At 46.0% G+C, this 21,720-nt stretch overlaps 1 protein-coding gene across 1 annotated transcript in view; it reads left to right on the top strand.

The window, feature by feature from the left end:
• Pde8b (phosphodiesterase 8B) overlaps window positions 1-21,720 on the top strand; it is a 194,514-nt gene that overhangs the window by 139,215 nt on the left and 33,579 nt on the right.

The raw sequence follows: 21,720 nt of genomic DNA, 5'->3' as shown, positions 1-21,720 counted from the left end.
CTCCTTCTTCCCCAGACCCCCAAAGCCCCTCTCCTGCTTTGCCTCTGTCCCTGTTGTCACAGCTAGCTGTGTGCTGACTGCCCCCCTCTCTAGCAATGTCACAGGCTTTGCATGCCCAGCTGACAGCACACAGTAGGCCTAGGGCTGTTAGTTAGATGAAGTAGAGCATCTCGGTTCTGGCCTCCCATGAACTCTGCCTGCTGCCCACAGAGAGCGGGCAAGCCATTAGCATAGGATGCCAGGACACGGAGGCCGCCTCCCCTCTGCAGCTCTAAATAGAAACCCCTTTGCTACCATGAATCAGTTGCTGTTCTGAGAAGAGTGAAAACACAGAGCTTGGATCTCCTGAGCTATTGACGTCACCTAATGGTGTAGCACAGGCCTGAGAGACTCTTAGATTTTCCAATAATAAAGCAACTTGTCCCTCTGGCTGGCTACAGTACTTTTCTTTCTCCCCAAAGAAGGCTGGAGCCAGGGAGATAGCTCTGGGCTGGGGAGGGCTCTTGGAGCGGAGCAGGCTGTCTGCAGGCGTTCCTTCCGAGGTGCTGCTTCTGGGGTCCAGCTCTGACGTCAGGATCAACCCGTGGGCTGGCATTTGAACAGGGACTGAAACTGTGTGCCAGGCAGTTCACTTCTGGCCATGTCTGTCATCAGCAAAGATTCTTTATTTGTCTCTGAGCCCTTTCTGCCAAGGCTGGGAATCTCAGCAAGGTATGTCTGTTGCACAGGCCTGTCCCCTTCACAGATGCTGTCCCCAGAGTCTCGCCAGATACCTGTTCATCACAGGCACCCAGAAACCACGGGCCAGAGACAGGTAAACAGATTAAATAAAGTGTAGGCCAGAGGGAGAGAAAGCTTAAACTGGACAGGCATCAAACCCCAGGTCTGGAAGACTGGAGAAGGTGTCTGTTGGGACATGGAGGAGCCTGGGCCTTCAAAACCTCCAGTATTTACTGTCTGACTCTCTACAGGAGGCATTCACTGACCTTAATTGTAGAAGATAAATTTCTTCCCTGCATTTTCCACTTGCTTAGGCCACTTCCAGCCTCAGTTTTCCAGACATTGCCCAGACTTACCCAGTGACACAGGCTCTGGACATCCTTTGTCTTCACGTCACCCCTGCGCCCTCTCCCAGAGCCTGTCTTCAGTCTCTTTTTACTGCCACACACAGCATGCAAAATCCTAGGCCCCTTGCTTCATTTGCCTTCTCACAATTAAGAAACCATGTGTAAAACTGCAGGCACCCAGCACTGCACAGCCATGGTCTAGTCAGATCTGAATAGGAAAGGGGTGTGGAAGACATCACCATGCCAGCCTTTCTTGAACTGTCCCGGGGCCTATTGATCACGGGGGGGGGGGGCTCTTCATCATTGCTAGTTCTCCACACCTGAGTGCTTATACCCTCCTCGGTGTTTCTACTTCAGTGTGACACCAGTCTGGGCACTGATGCTTGGTCATCGGAGTGTCAACACCACATTGTGGACATAGCTTCCTTGAGAACGGGGGGCGGGAGGCAGAAAAGAGAGCTAAGGTGGCCAGACCTACGATGACAAAGCCTTACTGTGAGGTGAGGTACAGATTATAATTTTTTTGAGGGGGCAGTGTTAAAACTGTGAAGTCAGAATGTCCATGTCCTCCAGGGTGGGCCCCAGCGCCCTGTCTTGTTTGAGAGCTACTGGCCAAGGTGGGTGGCTTCAAGACTCAAGGGCAGCAGCTAGCCCTGGCTGATGGCTAACTGATCGCCGCTCCAAGAGCAGAACCTGTGCTGGGTTTAAAAGTTAAAAAAGACCGTCTTGAGCGTTTCCTTCGCCCTCCAGGCCTCTCCCTGCCGAACAGATTCCATGTTGAGCTTGCCCTTTATCTAAACCATTGTGTCTCGTGTGACGTCGCAAACAGTATCTGCTTATTCTTCAAGATGCACATCCAAGTGCGACTCCTTCCAGTTGAAGAAAGAAGGCGACCACAGCTACAACTTCAGGGGCCTCTGGGGGGTGGCCACTCCCACTGAGGAGTGTGCTCTCTGTCACTGACTTGCTGCCACAAGGCAGAGTGTGGATGTACGTGACTCACAGCAGGTGTCCTGGAATATTTGTTGACACATTTGGGAAAGCCACTAGATCAACAAGCGTTTTCACATTTTTCCATTTAGCTTTCGTATATATTTATTTATATGGAACTAGTTAAGGGAGGCCTCTGATCTCAGGAAAGCACATTTTGAACAGGCAACCCCTGAGCACTGAAAGGGGAGCCTGATCTGCTGGAGGCGCTGAGGGTACAGGACACAGAACCTCCAGCAGGGAAGGGGACACAGAAGGGACACTGGTGGTACTGTGGGAGTGCCTGGTAGGACTGTGTGCATGGAACGTCTTGGCTCAGAGAAGGAAAAACATTTTTAGTCTGGTAGTGGCAGTGGCTGGTAAAGTTGTAGTCTGGTGGTGGCAATGGCTGGTAAAGCTGGTTGTGACAGGCTTTGTGAGGTTCAGAAGTCTGATGTCAAGAAAATGCATTGCATGGCAAAGGGGACAGGAAGGGGGCAGAGACAGAGAGACAGAGACCCCAAGGTACAGATCGGTGTTGGCTTCTTAAAGCAGCAGCTAAGACCTGAAAATCAGAGAGTTTTGCTCACTTACTTTTTATATAACATATGGAAACTTGTATTGTTGCAAAGTAGCCAACCTGTCAGGAGCCTTCCGCTTCACAGGAAGTACCTGCTAAGGTCTGGACGTGTTATTCCTTCATGTAAATGAAAATACCAGCTAACACTCACACTGAATGCCACCGTCAGTTTCAGCTGTCAGCTGGTCACATTACAGGCCAAGGGAAAATGTCAACAAAAGCATTTTATATGAGAATCAGTTGCTCTAATTTACAGTAGCATTTACAAAAGGGGTCTTTTAATTTTTGTAGTATTTAGAAACAATGTGTTACGTGCAGCTTTTAAATCAAGGTCTGGGGAGATTATAAGGACACAGCTCAGATCTGCCATTGTGCTGAAAAGGCCGCTGCAGACCCGGTGCCAATAACTGGCAAGGATGTGTTACAATGTGGTTGTTTTTACAAAGTCGCCTTGGCTAGAATTCATTAACTTCCCTTTATACCTGTGAAATTATGATAGATTTAGATGAAGGCGCCTGCATTTTGCAGTGAGCCTCTGATTAAGCCTTTTCCTGCATGTCATGGTCATCCTCCTCCAGGGTCTGGTCCTCATTGTGAAAGACCTATGAGTCCCCAAGACATCTAGGAAGCAAGCGATGCATAGTTACAGGGGATATGTCTATCTATCTACCCTCTATCATGGCATGTGATAGGTCCCTGTGTCCTCAACTCCTCTAGGACTGAACTCACTGAGTTGGCCAATGAGGCTTTTGGGAAGCTTGTGCCTACCTGTCCTGACACTTCTTAGTCCTTACTCTGCCAGGGCTTGGTTGCCATGTGTTGTCTCCTGGCATCTTCATCACAGTCCTCTTAGGACTCTTAGTCCTCTTAGGTCATCATTTTTGACAAATGTGGAAACTGAGGTTTGGAGCAGTCAAGAAATACATCCAGATGTCACATAGTCTAAGTGACAAAGTCGGGATTTAACCCCAAATAGTTAGACATGTGGCTCTAAAGGAAGACATGGCCTTGTTTGAAGTCTTCTCAGGGTGGGAAGCAGGGGATGACGTCATGAAGAGGTGTTGACTGAGGTGCAGGTTTGAAGTGTGGCAGGAATGTGTCTCTATGGAGAGGATAGTTCCCTGCAGAGACCAAGAGAAGAGGACGTGGCCAGGCTTGGCTAGATTCTTTGCTGAGTGGGAGTGGGAAGTTTAAAACTGTGAAGGTACTTGGGACTCAGGCTAGGGCTACCTGTTGCCTTTACCAGCATCTCTACACGTCCGACTCTAAGGGCTTCACGACCGTGGCGATTGTCTCTGGATGTTGGGACTAAAGTCGATCGCTGTGTGGATGGAGGCCTACCTCTGTGATGTGTGTAAAAGGTCACTGTCAAGCAATGTGGAGATGTGGAAGGCTGAGGAAGGGAGTTAGCTAACTAACTGTCCACAGAGGTCTCTCTGAGGGAAAGCTGGAGCCGTGGAGCAACTCACTCAAGGTATTCGCCAGCATGCAGTGGCGTATGCTGAACATTGCCACTGCTGATTGAAGCATTGCAGAATTTGTTCTGTCAGGAGCTACTTTTTGTTCGGTGACAAGATACCAGACAGGAAGCGAGGGAGGTGGGGCCTGTTTTGGCTAACAGTTTGAAGAGATACAGTCCACATGGAAAAGAATGTTCCTTACCTCCTTACCCGGTGGTAAAACAGGAAGAGGAGACAGGAAGTATGGTGTGGCTCTACAAGATTGCTCACCTCTGATGAATCACTTGCTCCAGTAAGGATCCACTCCCTCAAGGTTCTCCAATCCTCCAAACACTGTCACCAACTGGGGACCAAGCGCTCACACACGTGTTAGCCTCCAAAGCACAGTACAACCTCATCGTACTTGAGCAATGTGTGGCCAGTGCACACCTGAAACCTGCACCATGGCGCTATCTTCTCTTTTGCATAAAGCGCCTTTGGTTCCAATGGTAGTCAGCGCAGCATTCATAACCATGAAGATTATGCATGGGCTTCTGGCCCTTTCCTTCCATGTGACTCACTTAGATATAATTTCTAAAAACGAAATTGCGAGAAGCATGCGCTCTTCCAGCATCAGTCACGGGACAGTGGATTTGGTTTCCTGTGCCTTAGGTTTCTCCTGCTGCACTGGGGAAATCTCAGGCTAGCCCCTTGTCCTGGTTGTTTAGGGGGACTGGAGTCAGGGTGTGGCCCAAGGACACTGGAGAAAGCTGTGTGCACAAACTTTCACTGTGACCAGCGTGTCCCTAAAGCCAGAAGCACCGTGGATGGAGTGGGTTCTCTGGTACTTTTCCTTCGTATTTGTTAGTCAATACCAGATGGCTGTGGGCTGGGAGGCGTAGCAGGTGTGACATTCATGCTTGGGGTAAGTGGGAGTAATGGGAGATTAGGTCCCCCGGGTGCTGTTCCTTCCGCAAGTGCTATGAGGGACTTTACACCATGAGTGAACCAGACCTAAGGGGCGAAGAAAAGAAGTCATGGATGTACAGCACTCTGGCTGCTTAGGGATTTGTGGAGGACCATGAGAAGCATCCTGGGAAGGACTCTTTAGAAGACTTTAGGGGCTTATCCGCAGAACACTGGCCCAGGGAGGTACCAGGGAGGACAAAGGCTGCCGTGTGCTGAGGAGCTAATATGGCAGGTCTTCTCCGTGGCCACATTTTGCAATTACCTGGAGAGTTGAAAGTAAGGACAATGTGGTGATGCATGTGTCCCAGGGGCTCTGAGGGAGGGTGTCTTGGTGCAGGCTGGACAAGGTGATCCCTGAGATTTTCCCAAGGGATTCCATTGTATTCCCTGGGTGAAACCTCCAAGCTAAGAGGAGGCTAATCATCCCAGGCTGTGATCAGGTGTGATCAGGGCACTTCCTGCTGGAGATGATGGGGGAGGGGAAGACCATAGCCGTGCAGCCTAAGGGAGGGGTCACTGGTTTCTTCTACTCACAGCGGGGAGTAGGCACTGAGAAAATGTCCTGGACAGGGACCATGGTGTCATTATCTGTGTGCCTTCCTCCTGGGACTTGGCATGAAAAATAACTGTGGGGTAAATGCATCCAAGGAAAAAAAAAATTCCACTGGGCTCCCAAAAATGGTTCCTGGGGCCCAGGACCCTGTGTCATGCCTCAGGCCTAAGAGATGAGCCTATGCTGGGTTTAGCCTTACAGCAGGCCAACGAGGGAGACGGCTCTTTTGACTGAGTAGGTGAACACCATGGTTGAGCCCCTGCCTGCGATGTCCCTAGCCCTCAAGAAGCATTGGAAAGCAATGGCTATTGTCTGAAACACTGCTTCTCCATGGCCTTGGTTACAGGCCCCAACATGTCTCTTTCTCCCATGCCTGACCTGACAACACAGACGTAGAACCAACCCCTCCCTCATCTCTCTCCAAGCCCACTGTCTGCTTCAGCCGACAGGTGTTTGGGTTTTTCATTTCTTTTCTCCATTAATGTTTCATAGTTGTGATGTATGACAGGGAAGAAAATGGCGTGGGTGGGATTTATTTAGTTTGCTGTTTAATTTAAATTTGAAAAATTCACCCATAACCCTTTGGGGCATTAAAAGTATTGTTTTTTAAAATTATCTTTAATAAATCATTTTTTAGGAGGCTACAGGGCTGAAACTCCAAATCTTATTTCTCTGCCTGTCACTGCCGGGCTCCATCCAGGTGACAAACTGTCTGCCCTATTATCTGCAGAAGCACAGAATTCTGTGTACGTAGTCACATGGCACTTAAAGAAATGACACATCCGAGAGCTAGACCGTTGGCTGATTTTGTCATTGTGCAAATGTCACAGCGCGAATGCGCACAAGAGAGGGTCACAAATGTCATCAGTTCGTGCAATCTTTAGGATCACTGTTGTCTATAAACGGCCCAACACTGACAAAAATGTCACGGCGGTTGACAGGAACACCCAAGTTCTGTCCCAGAGTGGCCCTTTGCTGTGTGGGGGTGACGTGGCCTGCAGGGAGGAGCCTGGGAACATCGTGGTGGGCAGGCCTGCAGGCCTGAGCCACTGTTCTGATGAATGCTTGCGTTCTTCCTGCCGGAAGCTGGGGAGCAAAGGAACTGGTACCACAGCCTGCCTGCGAATCCGGCCTTGTGCCGTAGGCTGCGATCTTGCGGTTGAGCTCACGAGCTCAGACCTGCAGCGCCCTTTCTGGCTGTGACCTTAGCCTCTGATTTTAGAAATTCATTTAGCAGCCTGGAGAGCTTTCTGGTTCCCTGAGGCTCCTAAAGGCCCTGCGTCACAGTTACGACGAGGCAAGAGAGTGGGCGGCTTTGGTGGCCATAGCGGTCCACACATCGCTATTATTGCTGAGCCCACCCCCTGGCTACTATGATTGTCGGCTCCAGTGTTCTGGCTGGGACCAGTGAGACAAGGGTAAACTTTGCAACCTCTGTGTTCTTACAGGAGAATAAGGAACGTTAGGTATGGAAGTCACTTGGGTTCCTGGGAATCTGACCTTTAACCCTCTGTTGTCAGTAGCGACATTTCCGGAAGGAAGTATGGCTTCCTATTTGGGCTCTGACACCCCCAGGCCTCTACGAGAAGGGCCTCTGTTTTCTCCAGAACCCTTAAGCTAAAGGCTCACCTCTTGCCTGGTGTGCCCCACTCCCACCCAGTGTCATCTCTTCAACTTGACACTTAGACCATTTACTTTCTTCTTTCAAATTTAACCTGGCCCTTGCAGACTCTGAAGTCTGTCCGGGCTTTAAGTCCCAGCATATGGCCCGTTGGCCCTCCTGTAACCTGGCCTCCTCCTCTTTCTCCCCAGAGCCTCTACTCTAGCATGCCAATCCATGTAGTACCCTGTTTCAAGTCTAAATTCCCCTATGGTGGGAGAGAATGACCTAGTTTTTCCCATGAAGTGTCCCCCTTACAGTGGATGCCTGTCATTTGGATATCCGGAACATAGAAAGGAATCAATAGATTGTAAGTGTGCCTCTCTGCCTGGCCTCTGACAACGTGCCTGTGTGCCCCTCACAAGGCAAAGCACATCACTGGCATCTAGAAGTTCACTCCTTCCTCTTCCCACACTGAGCTCTACCCCTCCAACCATCTGGTTCCTCCCTACTCTATCATCGAATAAACAGAGTCATATAATATGTACATACTGTATGAAGCGTTTTTTAAATGATGGGCCTCATACACTAATCAGGTTTTTTTTTTGTTGGGTTTCTCTGTGCAGCTTTTTAGTGCCTGTCCTGAAACAAGCTCTTGTAGACCAGGCTGGCCTCGAACTCACAGCGATCCACCTGCTTCTGCAGCCCGAGTGCTGGGATTAAAGGCGTGTGCCACCACTGCCCAGCTCACTAATCAACTATTATCGCTGAATAGTATTCTGTTGTGAACACGTGCCGGTTTATCTGTGGTCTTATTGGTGGCCCCTGAGCTGTGTCTATTCTTGAGCTGTTGTGAAGAAGCCTTCTATGTATTCTTCTACTTGCGTTGTTGTAAATGATTTTCATTTCCTTTGGGAGTGTGGCCAGTAGCTTACTCACTGAGTCGCAGATTCGGTGCGTGTCTGCTTTATAAGCAACTGCCAGTTCTTTCCTCCCAAGAAGTTCTTCTGTTTGACAGTCCCCAAAGCAGTGAGCCGGCGAGGCCAATACGCTCTTGTCAAGAGTCAGTGTTGCTGCAAGCAATTTTAGCCCTTGGCCGGTGTGTAGGATTTAGTTTGTAAGTGTGTCTCTGCAGAGTACCTGATACTGTGCACACACTGGGGACCGATGACTGAGAAGTTCTCACGCATTGTTGGTCTTTTGTTTATCATCTTTGTAAACTGCTGATTGGAGACCTTTGGCATTTTAATTGGGTTGTATTTATTATTGAGTTTATCTTTGTTATACATCAGTCCACTGCCAGATATGTTTGCTCATGTTTTCCTCTATTTTTCTATTCATTTAACAATATTTTGTTGAACAGTTTCTAATGTGACAAAGCTTACTATGTCCGTGTGCCACAGATACTGCTTTCTGGGGCCTTCTTTGCCTGCCCCCAAGTTCTAAAAGTATTATGTATTTCTTTTAAAAGATTAAAGTTTGAATTTTTACATTTAGGTATACATTGCATCTAGAATTTCTTTCATGGTGTCACCTGGGATAAACTTAGTGTCTGCCTATAAAGATATCTCATCATTGAAACTTAGGCATTTATTAGAAGTACTTTCCCCCACCGAATTATTTTGACATCTTTAGCAAGTAATTACATAGTGGTCTGCCTCCAGACTCTTCCACTATGTTGCTCAGACTGTGAATCCATACACCAATTGCGTATGTTCTTAGCCACTGTAAGTCTTGAAGTCAGCTATTGTAAGTTCTTCCTCTGGTTTGGTTTCATGTGTTCTTTGCATTTCTATGTAACTTTCAGAATTAGATTGGTAATGTTTACCCTACAGGCATGCACTGAGGCTAGAGAGCAGTTAGAGAAACAAGAATTTAAGGATTGAATCTTCCAGTCTATAAGCAGAGAGTTCTGCTTTCTCTATGAAACGATTACTTTGGGTGTATCCCAGAAATATAGCTATGTTGTTTGTGAGCCTCCAAGACCTGTTTGTTTTATGGTTCATTAGAAAGTTCAAAATCTAAGGCAGTGATACTGTTTGATTTCAGGGAGTAGATGGGAGAAGGGAAGCTATCACAGATAGAGCTGGGAGGGCTCCTGGCCACACCTGCCTTCCTCCTCCCTTCTCCGCATGGGAAAGGAAAAAGTATGCAGCACCATGAAGGGATTCAATTTCTCATTCTCTTTGAATTCATAATACTTTATAATTTGTTTGTCTTTGGTTTGGTTTTTTGAGACAGGGTTTTTCTGTAGCTTTGGAACCTGACCTGGAACTTGCTCTGTAGACTGGGTTGGCTTCTGCCTCCTGAGTGCTGGGATTAAAGGATTGTGCCACCGCCATTTGGCATGATTTCTTTTTAATTTCTTCTTTGGTCCATGGGCTATTTAGAAATTTCAGTTTGGGTTTGTTTAATTTCTAGATAGACACATGATAGATGTTTTTCTGGCAATTTTTGATTTATTTCCACTTATTGTCAGAGAACATACTTTTTGCTGTTTGAATCCACTTAAACTTTATTGAAATCTTTTGTTTGGGCCAAATACAGGTCTGTTTCAGCCAGCATTTCAAAGAGATTCCTTTTGAAAAGGCTGTGTTCTTCTTTTGTTAGGTGGAACGTTCTATCAGTCTCAGTTAGATGAAAGCAATTATCATATTCTTCACATTAGCAGCAGCTTTGTCTTTTCACCATTTCTTTCTGTGTGTTCTTCTGTTACATTTCTCTATTCCTTTATGCAGACTTTCTTTTACCTTATTTGAACAATTTTTAAAATGTGATTCTTTAATCTTTTGAATTTTGGTTATATCTTATTTTCAATGAGGCGGGATTATTGAGAATTGCTTAACAATACAGAATTACTTAGAATTACCGTACACAGCTTTAACTTTCCAGAGTGGTCTTAACCTAATTGTCCACCAAATCATGTCGAACATAAAGTCTTTGTGTTAGAAGACCTGGTTGATGCCTATCGACCTATTCACTACACTATAGTTTTTGTATATATTATATCTAAATAGTAGATAGATAGATAGATAGATAGATAGATAGATAGATAGATAGATACTTCATCAGATAGTGTTGATATTTTGCTTTAAACATACATGTTTTATAGAAATTAAGAGAAAAATATCGAATATTTGCTATTCCCTGAGCACTGGAGCCTGGGGGAAAGGCGGTGTGTACGTGTGTTCTGTTCTTCCCTCTCTCTGGCTACTTTTGTGCATTTGAAAAAGTGCCATGGCCATTCAGCCTCAGCCTCCTCCTTCTGTGACATGTGAGTTAGGATCATTAGGTGCCTGCAGGCTGCACAGAGCCAGAGAGTCCCACACATACCCTCTCCACTTTGGACTCTCTAAATCTTAAGAAGTTTCATAGCAATGTGACATTTTAGAAACTGAAGCTGTTGCCAGAGGAGACAGCAGATTTCTCCATCCACCCTTTAAAAACCACTACTATTTATGTGAGGGTGAGGTGTAGGCACAGTGATGTGGCCATTGACAAAGCCTCTGGCTATATTTCTGGATATCTCTGCTGGCAGTTTTGTTGCGGGGTGATGAACAATCTCCTGGATTTGTACCCACTGTTCTCTCGTACATAGATCTCCTGCCTTGTCATGGGGACCAGCTTTGTCCCAGGGGTGTGTCTCATGGAGGCTTTTAATAATAAAGATTCAATGCACATAGCCCTAGCCGACAGTGTCAGGGTAGACAGGTGACCCATCCAAATGATCCAAATAAATTGTTACCTGGATAGCTTTAACAAGAAGTTCTCTAATCCTTGCTTTGGAGCATGAATTCTAAATGGAATATTCTGGCGTATCTTCAGCACAGTGATGCCTGTGTCTGTAACACTGAAAAGTTGGGATTAAAAAGACAAAAACAAACAAAACAACAATAAAGTCCAGCTCTACTTAAAGTCAGAATGCCAACTGACTGGGCTGGCTCCCATCCATGACCCAGTCTCTGCATCCTATCACCCAGACCCCCCAGATTCTAGTGAGGAGGCTCTTGCTTGTGCTTGGGTGATGCTTGTGTTTGGCAGGTGGTAGAAATTTGGACCACATGGATTTGATGCAATGCCTAGAAATTATCAATGCTGCCTGCATTTCTAGGGGAGCATTTCTAGAACAAACAGGGCAAGCCATCACCATGTCCTAGCATTTCTTGACTGTGAATGCCAGCCCTCACACCAACTAGGAATGGCTGCAGCATTCCAAGGAGCAAGTGGCTAAGTGTGAGGTTCAGTTTCTTTTGTCAGGATTGTGGGTGCTTCCGGTTCACTTTTGGTTCCTCGCCCTTTGGGAGCCACATGCTCTCTGCTATGCCCTTGGTAACTGGAGCCTGGCCTAACATAGAGTATCACCAAATCACTTCCTGGATGAGCAGGCTCACGAGGTGACACGCCTGGTTTTGTCTTCTTGTAGACAGTAAATAGAACCTATATCTTTGCTTCATAAGCCCAGAAAATATGTCTGAGTTAAATTAGAAGAAGAGGGATAATTAGGCATGCCTTTTGATTCTGGGGGTGATTACTTACAAGATGTAAGCAGAAAATCTGATGAAGGATGTTTTCAGAAGCTTGGGTCACAGAACCACAAAACTGTCTTTTGCTGCTAGCTTCTCATTACTCACTGCGGTGCACTGGCTCTGCCTGCTCGCTAGCTCCAGAGACCTGATTTATAAAGCCCTGGTCTTGAGGCTCACTTCTAGTGTGTGTCAATCAGAGCGGAATGAAGCCTCAGTGCCATTAGGACTCGGAAAGCATTAGATCTTTGCAGTTCCCTCATTCTCCCGACAATGTCTAGCAGGCACATGGGTTTATACTTTATTTGGCAAAAGTCTCATTTGGCATTGACAATTCTTTAAGAACAAAACATTAGGCAAAGAGAAATTTCTTCCTAAGCCTGTTCTACATAATTTCTTCTTGTTGCCGAGCAGTGACGGGGCCTCGTTGGAGGAAGGACAGCATTAAAGGGAGGACCTCCCAAGTGTCCTGCTGTGTGTGCTCCTCTCAGGAAACCAGCCCACCAGAACTCAGCTTTGAGCTCCAGGGGAAATGAGGTCACAGGAAATGTAATAAGTCACAAAATCCAGATTTCTGAAAAACAGAATCCAGCCATGAAAGAGAAAATCAGAGAGGCTGGCATCATCCCAGCTGCCAGGTCACAGATCATCCCACCCTCCAGGTCACAGGCCATCCCACCCTCCAGGTCACAGATTCTCTGCACTCTCAGCTTCACCTTGGGGAGTTTCAGCCCCACTACTGGGTCAGAAACTATAGGGTAGGACCTCACTGTCTTGGCACACCTTCCAGGCATTTCACAATCCTGTCTTATTCTACCCTCAAAAGAAGGCGAGTGTTAATTTTAGATGTCAATTTGTCTACGTTAAAGAACTCCTGGATAGCTCTCTCTGGGTACGTCTGGTAGGGAGGTAGACAGAGATGGGATCTGAGTCAGTGAACTGAGAGCCAAAGGCTAACCCACACTGAGGGGGATGAATACCATCTAAGAGACAGAGGCTCTGGTAGAATTGAAAGGCAAAGGAGGTGCTTTCCTGGGCTGGAGATCTGTCACGATGGTGCGGAGGGTTCTTGGTGATTCAGATCCCAGTACCAATACGTTCAGACCCCCTTGCCCTCTTGCTTGAGACTGCCTCCTCCAGCATTTCCTCCAACAATTTGCATAACAACTCCCTGTATTTATCAATGTCTCCTGAAGGACTGGGTACCATTGCTTACACCATGACAAAGCAGAGGCCTGGTGAAACTCCTAAGTGCTCATATTTACAGCTACAAAGGGAGGGCTCAAAACATCTGTTGCCAGAAGTTAGGCTTTGACAGAGGGAACAGTTCAGTGGAAGGGCTCTTGCCTAGCATATTTAAGTCCCTGGGCTTTGTCTCCATACTGCAAAATGAAAAACACCCCAAGCCTATTACTTGTCTACTTTTCCAGTGTGGTCTCAAACTCCGATGTGGAATGAACCACCCGGAGATGGTTATTAACGCACAGGTTCTGACTGTAAGTCCAGAGAGAGGTTGTTGGTAGATCTAACGAACTCCCAGGGATTGACAATGTAGCTGATGCTCTGGCCACACCCCAAGCATGACGTGCCCCGCGTTACCTCATGCTCCCCAGGCCTACAGACCAGCCTCAGATGAGGCTCATAGAGTCCTGACTACTCTGGGTCCACTAAATCAGTAGGCCTGACTTAGGGACTCTTGGGTAAGTACAGTAGCATTACACATTTTCATTGAGCAAAATATATAAAAATAATTACTGGGACTAGAGAAATGGCTCAGTGCCTAAGACTGCTTACTGCTCTTCCAGAAGACTGAGTTCAGTTCCTCGCATCCACAGCAGGTGGCCGACTCTACACCCTCCTTAGGACGCCAAGTGCACCCGCACTCACACATGCAAACCACCCCATACATAAAAATATATATCTATAAAAAAGTATTTTACTGAGAAAAAAAAACATGAAAGCCTATCTCTGTAAAGGTTCCAGATGTGTGCAGAATGTGGAACCAGTGGCCCCCAGTCTGGCAGGTCAGGGACATTTGACAGAGGGACACTTAGAGTATCTGGACGTGTAACCGTGGCATTGCAAAGGAAGCAATGCTTCAGCTTTCCCGAGAAAATAATGGACAGCAGAGGAACGTGAACGTGTCCTGGGCTGACATTTGTAACTGTCCGGAAGACAGCTTGGGATTTGTCTTTTGAATCTTGTGTCAACTTAAACATCCATGTGCCCTTTCATCCATAGCAGCCCACTGCATGCGGCCTTGACAGGAGTAACATTTTAAATGTTGTCCAGATAAAAAGGAAGAGGCACTGTCACCCTGCCGATTAGGTTCACTGTCGTAACTATGGGGATGAGTCTCTCCTCCCCGCGCCACACACACACACACACACACACACACACACACCGGGATCAGCCTCAGTGCGCCGAAGCCGCTCTCTGTCCTGGTGTTGGGTGTTGTCGGAGGCTGAGAACCAACTCAGAATACATGAAAGCGAATGAGCTGTGCTGTAGGAACTGGGCTCCTGGGTGCTGATGAGGCGTCTTGTTCCGTGGCTGGAGGCTGCTCCGGCAGGGGTTTTGAGACATGTGAATCTGCGAGTGGATTTTGAAACTACAGGAGACTGAGAAAGGATCTTTGATCTGTGCATCAGAGCCTTTTGTTTTGGAGAAAACGCTCATCACGGTGTTTTCACTGGAGAGGGGGTGATCAAAGATGTCTCCGCGATGCCATTTACTGTCATTTGATTCGGTGCACATGAAGGAGGGTCTCCAGGGACCCAGCTCCCGTCATCAGATCCCTGCACCCAGTGCTAGAGCTTGGTTAATCAGACTCCTGTCACATCCAAGAAAGCCTTGAGTTTGTAGTAAATGAAGAAGAGTGCGTGTTTTTAAAATGGTTTAGCAAGTCGACTCGGGGAGCTACCCTGGTTATTTAAACAAATATCTTTGCTCATCCTAACCATCTGTTTACTGCTTCCCTTCATCAAAGCCAGCATTATTTTAAATGCCTATGCTGGTTATTTTTCATCAATGTGAGACAAGCTGGAGGCCCCTGGGGAGAGGGAACCTCAAGTGAAAATTTGCCTCCGTCAGATTGGCCTGGGCACATGTCTGTCTGAGAGGCGTTTTCTTGATTAGCAACTGACGTGGGAGGGCCCAGCCTATTGTGGGCGATGCCATCTCTTGCCATGCAGTCCTGAGTTGTACAAGAAAGTAGGCTGAGCAAGGCATGGGGAACAGGCCAATAAGCAGTGTCCCTCTGTGGTCTCCACTTCAGTTCCTGCTTCCAGGCTCCTTGCTTGAGTTCCTGCCCTGTGGTCTCTCAGTGATGAACCACAGTCTGTGAATCAAATAAGCCCTTTCCTCTCCAGGTTGGTTTTCATCTGTGTTTTCACAGCAGCAGAGAAACAAGCTAAGAAAATGACCAAGGAGAATTGCCCTCACTTCCCATTTTATTACGGATGTGTGGATGGATATATAACTCTTTATTTATTAAAAAAAATGCCATCCATTTTACGATGAGAGCTACAGTACAGTGTGCAATAGAGACACTCTCAGAGGCTCAGAGAGCCAGGGCAGGGATGGCGGTGTGCTCTGATGTTTGTCGGTCTTGCTTGCTCGCCTTGATCCGATTGGACATTATCAGAGAATAAGGATGTATTTTTTTTTCTGTACCATATTTACTTTTCACTTTTAAAAAATGACATTTTACAGAAATTGCTTTACCTGTGTTTTCCTGTGAAACCATTTATGAACTGTTATTTTTAGTGAGAGAAGTATTGAGTATAATTAACAAAGACCAGCATGGTGGTCAAATCATTAAGAACAATGGCTTCACCACAGGTGTAAGGTAAGGACCCCAGTTAACTCCAATCTCTTATGGATTCATCTCAGATTTAGTAGCCACTATGCCCCAGATAATGTTAGCACTGAATACACAATAGTAATCAAGTTAGATATAACCTCTAGCCCAGATGCAAGGGACTGATTAATCACAGAGATGCAAGGTTACAGACTGAGTTGAATCACTAAGAATCCACTGAAAGCAAGTGACCGAAGCCCTTGACCTCATGAGAGACTGAGGTGAGAAAGGAGTATTTAAAAACCTTCCCGGTAGGAGCCACATGAGAGCAGGCCTGCAGGACAGCGTGAGGCGGAGAGGAGACACCTGGCCCGTACAAAGCAGGGACAGCAAAAGCATCAGAGAATCAGAAGATGGAGAAGCAGCCGGGATAGTCTGCCGCTGGGAGCGCAGGGTAGCGTGCCTGTGCTCAACAGTGCAGCTGGAGAGCCAGCCAGAGCCAGGCCCCATGACAGAATCTCCCTGCCTGGTTACACATGCATTGCTGAGGCCAAAGTGAAGTGGAGGGTTTTTTTTTGTTATTTTTGTTGTTGTTGTTGTTATTGTTGTTGTTTTGAGACAGGGTTTCTCTACACAACCCTGGTTGTTCTGGAATCACGATGTTGAATGGGTTGGCCTCAAACTCACAAAGATCTACCTGCCTCTGTCTCCTGAGTGCTGGGATTAAAGGCATGTACTAGGCAACACTTTCTTAGGAAAAGTTTATACATAAAAAAACTGTGATGAAGTTTAGAAATTTTTAGAGTTTACTTTTTAATAAAACAGTTGGAAGCCATATAAGTGAGTAGCCATTTACTCACTTCTTCAGTCCCACAGTTAGCATCGTGATTCTCATTGTGGTCCTGAAGCTGTCCTTCACTGTCTCCCCGCCCCCCTTTTTTTAATTGCTTGACAACTGCTAAGTATTGTGCACGCACATCAGCGTAGCTCACTGCTTGTCCTATCAGCATGCACATTAACTAGAGTTTAATATTGTTTTTGTTTTTAAGGTAGATAATTACAGACCTTATAGTTTCTCTTGAGATTGACTATGAACTTACCTCTAATGCCCACATCGTCAAAAACAAAACAACCAAATTTGACCCTCTCAGAAGTTCTTTGAGACCCTTCATAGCGGTCCCCACCTGCACCCGTCCCTCGCTGCTCCAACAAGGCCCTATTCTACAATATTCTACAACATGAATAGGTGTTCTCCAGCTTTGTCCAGTGTTTGCTCTGTCGTCTAGCTTCTTTTGCTCACTAGGTTTCTGAGATCCGTCTGGGCTGTGTGCATCAGTATCATCTTCCTGTTTATTTTGTTGTTTGTTTTTTTCAGTCTGTTACCCTGTTAATGGATCCCTGGGCTGTTTCCAGCCTTGGACTTCGTTGAGTATCCTTGAATGAGTTACTTTTGTGATGAAACAGCTTTGTTTCCCTGGGGTAATATTTTATCATGGAGATGTTCATCTATATTGGTACAAAAGTGCCATGCTGGGTCTTGAAGAGGATTGTGTAATTCTGTCCTCCTTCCAACATGGGAGTATTCTAAGGTTTTATCCTTGATGGGTTTCTTTCTCGCCATTCTGGTGGGGAAGGAGGGAAAAAGTTCTTTTTTTAGACGCAGAAAATCATTTATTCAAGGACTTTATGGAGATTCATAAAGTCAATGGAAATTTCTGAAAATGTGAAAAAATATTAAATTCAATATCATTGAAACTTACCCATCTTCATGACGTCTGGGATTTTTGTCCCTTGTAGGATAATCTAAGAGTGTCACAAGCCCTTTCCACTCATAACTTCTTTTTATCCAAGATAGGCCCGGAAAATAGGTATATAAGTCAAACACTTACCCATAATACATCATACAGAGAAGTTAGTATTTGCATACTGTTGATATGTATTAAACAACAACAAATTTGCATACTAATTGAATTTACTTTTACATAAAGGGCTCAATGTTGGCTGAGCATTTGATATGCAGAACACATCGCTTTCTGTGTTTTCCAGGGTTGATCAATATTTTTATTCTATAACCATCAATGTTGAGAATACCAGTTCACAAAAATACATAGTACAAAATGGTAGAAGTAAGTTTGAGACCATTTCAGAAATTATCAGATATCCCGTCCTAATTCAAACCAGAATTCATGAAGATTTGCTAAGACTTGAGTATGTTATTCTAATCTCAGGGAGAACTGGCCTACTATTAATTGAGAACATCTTGAACTAGAAGGAGTAAGAAGAGAAAGGCCCATGCCATCCTGATCTAAGCTGGCTTTGCTACAAGACGATAAAATCATTGATATTTTACTCACTTCAGAAGTCAAACATCTTGACATAATACAGGCCAGAGGTAACATGTTGAGGAACAATGGTAGGAAAATAGTAATTCTTTTTTTCTAGAATTAATGTTTTCATCAGAGCAGGAAAACAAACCAATCCATAGCATACACCAGCCTGGAATCTGAGCTGAGGTGTGGCTTGCAGCTTTGTTGGCACCACATGGACGGCAGTCTGAGCCGCACAAACTGCACAAGTTGTTGTTCTGACCCAAGGTGTCAGGGAAGTCACATGATGCAGTACACGTGGGTACTGCTGGGAACACCTGCATTTATTATGCGCTGACTTTGAATCAAGTTTGTGCATTCAGAAAGCTTTTATTATTATCAAACGTTTAATGCTCCCCACATTCTCATGATCCATATGCTCATATGCAATTGTGACCCACAGTTTAAAATGTGTGGGTCTAAGTGAACCTAAATGGCTTTCACATCACAATAAACTGAGAGTATAAATTGTAAAGGAATATTCTTTTAGAAACAAATGACCCTGAAATCACACACACACACACACACACACACACAGAGAGAGAGAGAGAGAGAGAGAGAGAGAGAGAGAGGCAGAGAGAGACAGAAGAACAGGGGGAGAGGGAGAGAGAGAATAGTGTTTTTTAGAGGCTGGGGGGGGGTGTAGCTTCAGGACAAAGAGCTTGCCCTTCATGCCCAAGAACCTGAAATTATCCTAGGGTCATGTAAAATGGAAGAACTAGCCAGAAAGGCAGGGTAGATCAGGTGAAGTTGATCATAATCAAGCATTAGTAAATAAAGGGTTTAAGCACATGGGGAGCAAATTTTGTGGAAACCTATGATATTTTAATTAAAGGTTTAAAATTATAATTGCACCTTTATAAGCACACACACATGCACAAGCACATGTGTGCACACACACACAGCCTCAAAGGCTTGCTGGAAAATCACAGCTCTGAGCTCTGCCAGATTCGCAGACCAAGGACAGTAGACAGCACTGCAGAAACCATTACTTTCAAAGCCTGTGGCTGCAGCAGTAGCTCCTCTTGTCACCATCCCAGCCATTCCTGCACAGGAACACTCTACATTTCAAGCTTTCCAACACGGAAACTCTGTGTGCCCTAGAGAACGTGACAACTCTGAGGATGGGGAATCCTGATCTCGCTGAAGTACGCACATGGCAAAGTTCATACCTTCCCAGAATTCTGGGGAAAGGCTGTTTGTGCCGTGAGGTAGTTCCAGGGCGTAAGATGACAAGCCAGGCTCAGGACAACACTTTTGAGACCTGTGACTGAAGAGTCATGTAACAAAGGCAATTAGCTATCAAACTAGAGAGACCAAGATTAACAGTTCTGTGCACTATGTGTGTGGCGACTAAACTTTAAACCTCAGTTTCCCTGCCCTGCACGTCCAAGGGAACGGTTGCTTCTCCTCCAGTCTGTAATGATGCAACTGTTAGCAGAAAGCTGCCCGCCCTGGCTAACATGAGACATGGCCGTTGTCATGGAATGGAGTTCATTCCCCTCCCTGTCCTTAGGTCCTCAAACCCCTGGACCTATCTCCTGGACCCATCAAAGATTAAGGAGCTACCCTTCTTTGCTTGTATTCTCCCTAAGTTCCACTAAGGACTGTGAAGGAAATCACTTTGGAATAATTCCTGCTGAGTTAGAAACATTCATTCTTGTTCTGCGTGGGGATTTCGTCATCCATGAGACTCCTGTAAAATGAGGGTACTCAGACGAGGCATGTAGCTAGACCATCAGTCAGAGAACTTACATGAAGAGCCCCAGCTTGCTAAGACGTGACAGGAGGAGCCCAGCTGTCCTCCGTGGAAAGGATTGTGAAGTGGGGTCCACACACAGCACCCTGGTGCGGAGGCTGACCCAGCCTGCAAGACTGTGGTTGTGAAGATGGAAGACCTGTGGCCTCTGCTGCTGACAGTGGCCACAGAACCCCCCAGGGGCCAGTGTGCTAAAGTGGAGGCAGCAAGTTCAGCTCAAAGCACCAAGTGTAAGGCTGTCTGTAGAAAAAGATGGGCCAGTGCCATACCAGTCAATGGAACTGTGCCTATGCTGTCTCCCCTCCCTGGTCCACAGCACCCGACCCCTGTCAGTGGCTGGGACACATTTTTAATCCTAAACCAGGACTGAGCTGATGCCACGCCAGACGGAACACATGGCCCACGGTGGAGGTCATGGGAGCCATACTGATGGCTTGTGAGCCTATGAGAAATGAGAAAAGGGAGCTTAGGGGGGTTTATTACTCTTTTTGTTTTTCATACTATGGGAAGCCATGGGTTTTGCTCCTAGAGGCATATGTATTTTGGTTAAAGACAAAAGCTTTTAAGCGAGAGCTGATTAAGGAGAAAGAATGAAGCAAGAATTTTATTCATATTGAACATATGAAAATATGTGTTGAGCTTGGTGGCTTTGTAGAACATGGTCTTTATTCCTGGAGGAAAACATGAAATAATGTTCTTGGAAGAAATAATAAAAGGTACCACAATTATGGGGTGAGAGTCAGTAGCCATGACTAAATGACTAAGCTATCACAGGCGGGTCGTAGATTCTGTATTGACGTCTTGTGGGGATGTGAAATGAACCAAGCAGAAGGGTTTTGTAGGAAGCCTCATTTTAACACCTGTTTTGCCTGGCTATTTTCATGTGTTTGTGTACATGTTCGTATGGGTGTGTGCACATATGCATACAAACTCAAATATGGGTGCCTGTGGAGGCCAGAAGTTGTTTTGAGTGTCTTTCTAGGTCACTCTCTACCTTACTGTTTTTGCGACAGGGTGTCATGCTGAATCTGGAGCTCACGGATTCAGCTAGGCTGGCTGGCCGATGGGCTACAGGAGTCTGCCTCTCTCTGCTCCTCAGTACTGGAATTTCAGATTCACATCATCATACCTTGATTTTTATATGGATCCTAAATATCTGAACTCAGGGATTATGTGGCAAGCACTTTACCAACTGAACTACCTCTCCAGCCCCTCCTGGCTTTTCATCTATGGTTCGATGAAGCCTGGGACATTTTAGCTGTGTCTGACATAAGGGAACTTTCCCGCCAGGCCAGTACAGTAGATGCAAAGTCAAGCTAGGCTTCCTTGGCTGACAGTCCCCCAGATTTGCCTGTCTTTTTAAAACTTCACCTTGCCTCTTCATTGAGTGCTGCCCAGGTTGGCTGGCCTGAGGCCTGGATGGAAGCAGCAGGATTCAGCAGAGAGGCTATAGGATTCTAAGTACGAATGACAATGTGCCCACCAGCAGTGCCCTAGTCGATTGTAAATGCAAGAGATGCAGAGCCCACAAAAAGCATGCGTATTCTTTCTAGTATTGATGACTTCATTGGGTCATTGAGTGATGTCTATTGAACATTTATACCAGGTCATTAGCATGAGACAAACCTGATAATGAGAAAGAACGAGGTGCAAAACGGCAGCTGAAGTTCAGGCCTCCGTGAGGAAATGGTCCATCAATTGACTGTGCCAGCAATTGAGGAACATTTAAGGAAAGGTTCTAAAAACAAAAATTTTAGATTTAACCCCGACTTTGTATTTCAGAAAGTAAATATGACCTGTCTAAAACTAACAGGTTGCATATTGGCCTATTAAAATCTGACTTGAGTCCTGGCCTTTGTCATTCTGTGTGTCTGCAGACTGTGTCACAATGAGTTAGCCTAGCAGATTTAGGTCCGCCTGGAGAGTCCCTCTTTGGTCCCTTTCCTGCTCTTAGACTCCTGATGAATGTCTGAAAGCAATTGAATATTTGTAGTCTTACACTCGGTGTGTGTCTCTCATCTCTTCATGCAATCTGTGTAACACCTTGCTTTCTGGGCGTGGTCAGAGCCTTGTAACTAAGCTGCAGAGTACGA

This window comes from Myodes glareolus, chromosome 15 (genome assembly GCF_982192425.1).
Source record: "Myodes glareolus chromosome 15, mMyoGla1.1, whole genome shotgun sequence".
In the NCBI taxonomy this organism is placed as follows: Eukaryota; Metazoa; Chordata; class Mammalia; order Rodentia; family Cricetidae; genus Myodes; species Myodes glareolus.
Note: the sequence above shows the minus strand (reverse complement) of the source record. Positions and strands in the feature narration are given on the sequence as shown.